The sequence below is a fragment of the Ciconia boyciana genome, chromosome 4, assembly GCF_034638445.1.
Source record: "Ciconia boyciana chromosome 4, ASM3463844v1, whole genome shotgun sequence".
NCBI lineage: Eukaryota > Metazoa > Chordata > Aves > Ciconiiformes > Ciconiidae > Ciconia > Ciconia boyciana.
This window is the reverse complement of record NC_132937.1, coordinates 68,487,406-68,491,499: the sequence shown is the minus strand read 5'-3', so window position 1 is coordinate 68,491,499 and position 4,094 is coordinate 68,487,406. Positions and strand designations below refer to the sequence as shown.

Here is a 4,094-nt window from a genome sequence, read left to right as displayed (position 1 = left end):
CAGGTGGATGAAGGACAGGATACATTTGATACCTGAGGATCACGTATTTGAGGATACCTTTGATGATGTATTTTTATTTTGCTAAACAAGTGAGAGGAACTCTTACTTGTAAGACATAAGTTTGCAGATGACACCAAGTTGGGTGGGAGTGTTGATCTGCTTGAAGGTAGGAAGGCTCTACAGAGGGATCTGGACAGGCTGGATCGATGGGCCGAGGCCAAATTGTGAGATTCAACAAGGCTAAGTGCTGGGTCCTGCACATTGGTCACAACAACCTCATGCAAGGCTACAGGCTTGGGGAAGAGTGGCTGGAAAGCTTCCCAGTGGAAAAGTACCTGGGGGTGTTGGTCAACAGCCGGCTGAATATCAGCCAGCAGTGTGCCCAGGTGGCCAAGAAAGCCAACAGCATCCTGGCTTGTATCTGGAATAGTGTGGCCAGCAGGACTAGGGAAGTGATCGTCCCCCTGTACTCGGCACTGGTGAGGCCACACCTCAAATACTGTGTTCAGTTTTGGGCCCCTCGCTACAAGAAAGACATTGAGTTGCTGGAGTGTGTCCAGAGAAAGGCAACGAAGCTGGTGAAGGGTCTGGAGAACAGGTCTTATGAGGAGCAGCTGAGGGAACTGGGATTGTTTAATCTGGAGAAGTGGAGGCTGAGGGGGAGACCTTATCACTCTGTACAGCTACCTGAAAGGAGGCTGTAGTGAGGTGGGTGTCGATCTCTTGTCCTGAGTAGCAAGTCATAGGACGAGAGGAAATGGCCTCAAGTTGTGCCAGGGGAGGTTTAGATTAGATATGAGGAACAATTTCTTCACTGAAAGGGTCATCAAGCATTGGAACAGGCTGCCCAGGGAAGTGGCTGAGTCACCATCCCTGGAAGTATTTAAAAGACATGTAGATGCAGCGCTTAGGGACATGGTTTAGCTCCTCCTAGAAGCTTCTAGCTCCTCCTAGAAGCTATGCTAGAGCACATGGAGGACAGGGAAGTGATTGGAGACAGCCAACATGGCTTCACCAAGGGCAAGTCCTGCCTGACTGACCTAGTGGCTTTCTACAAGGGAGTTACCACATCAGTGGACAAGGGCAAAGCAATGGATGTCATCTATTTGGACTTCTGTAAAGCCTTTGACACGGTCCCCCACAACATCCTTCTCTCTAAATTGGAGAGATATGGATTTGATGGGTGGACTGTTCAATGGGTAAAGAATTGGTTGGATGGTCGCATCCAGAGGGTAGTGGGCAACAGCTCAATATCCAGATGGAGATCAGTGACAAGTGGTGTCCCTCAGGGGTTGGTACTGGGACCAGCACGGTTCAATATTTTCATCAATGACATTGACAGCGAGATCGAGTGCACCCTCAGCAAGTTTGCAGATGACACCAAGCTGAGTGGTGCAGCTGACACGCCAGAAGGATGGGATGTCATCCAGAGGGACCTGGGCAAGCTGGAGAAGTGGGCCTGTGTGAACCTCTTGAGGTTCAACAAGGCCAAGTGCAGGGTCCTACACCTGGGTCAGGGCAATCCTCGGTTTCAATACAGGCTGGGGGATGATGTGATCGAGAGCAGCCCTGCGGAAAAGGACTTGGAGGTACTGATGGACGAAAAGCTGGACATGAGCCAACAATGTGCACTCGCAGCCCAGAAGGCCAAACTTCATCCTGGGCTGCATCAAAAGAAGCGTGGCCAGCAGGTCGAGGGAGGTGATTCTGCCCCTCTACTCTGCTCTGCTCTGGTGAGACCTCACCTGGAGTACTGCATCCAGCTCTGGAGCCCTCAGCACAAGAAGGACACGGAGCTGTTGGAGCGGGTCCAGAGGAGGCCACGAAAATGATCTGAGGGCTGGAGCACCTCTCCTATGAGGACAGGCTGAGAGAGTTGGGGTTGTTCAGCCTGGAGAAGAGAAGGCTGCAGGGAGACCTCATAGCAGCCTTCCAGTACTTAAAGTGGGCCTATAGGAAAGATGGGGACAGACTTTTTAGCAAGGCCTGTTGTGGCAGGACAAGGAGCAATGGTTTTAAACTAAGGGAGGGCAGATTTAGACTGGAATTAAAGAAATTTTTTACAATGAGGGTGGTGAAGTACTGGAACAGGTTGCCCAGGGAGGTAGTGGAGGCCCCATCCCTGGAAATATTCGAGGTCAGGTTGTATGGGGCTCTGAGCAACCTGATCTAGTTACAGATGTCCCTGCTCTTGCAGAGGAGTTGGACTAGATGACCTGTAAAGGTCCCTTCCAATCCAAAGCATTCTATGATTCTGTGGTTTAGTGGTGGACTTGGCAGTGTTACGTTTACAGTTGGACTTGATGATCTTAAGGGTCTTTTCCAATGTAAATGATTCTATGATTCTATGAACATGAACACAGAAAGAAAGGCCTTGTTTTCCCAGATAGTATAATTAAGTAAAAAAACCCCCCACATTTGTTCATACAGGCAAGTTTTACTGGCATAGTGGCAGTAGAGTCATTACTGCCCTACAGAAAATTTGGTCAGTTCCTCCATGTAGAGGAGCTTCCATGCTGCAGAGAGCAGCTGCTTTTAAGGCCTTTTCCCAGATTTGGAAGATAGAAGGGGCACAGATCTTTTTCAATTAAACTATTGTAATTCGCTTTAGAAATCATCCCTTTAACAGCAATTAGATCCAGTCTGACACCTTTATTTCCATTTTAGCAGGTCAGCTTATAGCTCCACAGTCCACAAATCCATTCAATTAAATCAATTTGGGAACATCTCTTTCTCTTAGCCCCAAGACAGCACCTACATCCACAGCTCTAAACCATTATTCTCGACAAAACAAGCTCTTTGAAAAGGTGATGATTCCCTGACCACTCCATTATCACGAGAAATGGAAGAAGACAGCCTGACTGTAAGTTAATTCACACAGATTGAGAATGGATTGAGATATATTTGGAAAAAGAAGTACATGTCTATCAAATCTTACTTATAAAGGCCTTTTTCCCCAGAGTACCTATAAATTATTTTAATTGTAATGCTCAGGGACACATAGTCAGCATTAAAAAAGCCAGCCCAAATGGCAGTCCAGGCTTTAAAGAGCAATACATGCCTATATACAAAGAAAAAGCATACACAGATGAGTAATGAAATTTGGGGTTTTTTTTAACACAGGCCTAGGTTAAATTACTAAGATTATATTCGCTGCTGCTCCCCAAAAGCAGCATCAATAATTGAATTACATGCATATTTAAATCCAGAGCTGTTTTTGCCTAAAAATACCTCCAATTTTGACTGTGACAGAGTAACTATCTTCCATTGTGTGATGGTCCCAGAGTGTGATTTGGCAAAACAAGCAGAAAATTACCTAATTGATTCTCTGTACTCTTCTTAAGTTTATTTCAGTCTTTCCAAAACTGCGGAAAAGTATTTTAGGTATGTAACCTATACTTTAGATAGTCTGAGTTCTCTTAGAAATATTATTCATTGAAAATAAGTGCTTAGCTCTGATATTTTCATATCAGAACAGCTCAATTCCTTCTTTTATAGTTTCCGGAATGGGTGATGATCACAAAATGAATAGCCAGCAAGTAGTGTTATGTGATCATTTGGTGTGAGACCTTGTGCATTATTTACTGCCCATCATTGAAATTATATTGTACATACAGAAAGATTCATTTCCTCCTAGATTCTCCTCTATGGTCTCATGATTTTAGGACTTCTTTTAACATGATTTAATCACATTCCAAAGTGCTGTGTCTATTTGCTCTTGCAAGTTTTTAATATGGCTGTTTCATCTTTGGGTACTTATTACCATTAATGACCTGCCTCTTGGTTGTTTATGAATGTTGCTTAATAACACCCCGTAAAATTAGTTGGTAGTTTTCCTAATTGGGGGCAGGGAGGAGGGTAGGAAAACATTAAACTTAAAATTAATTCACAATTGACAGTTTTATAACACTTAACAGGTAATTTTTTTCAGAATGCTTAGCATGCAATAGAACATTGAAAAGTCAAACTCTTGACTTCAACTGCAACAATCATTGCTCAAGTCTACTGCAGATCAGACCCTATGTGTTTTAAGTTTAGCTCCCAGAATGCAAGAAATGCATAGCATCTGGGAAAATGTGACTTGGCCAGCATTG

The 4,094-nt window shown here is 44.4% G+C and overlaps 1 pseudogene; it reads left to right on the top strand.

Annotated features, from left to right (window-relative positions):
- Nucleotides 1-278: 278 nt before the first annotated feature.
- On the top strand, nucleotides 279-924 carry LOC140651464 (uncharacterized; annotated as a pseudogene).
- The last annotated feature ends 3,170 nt before the right edge of the window (nucleotides 925-4,094 follow it).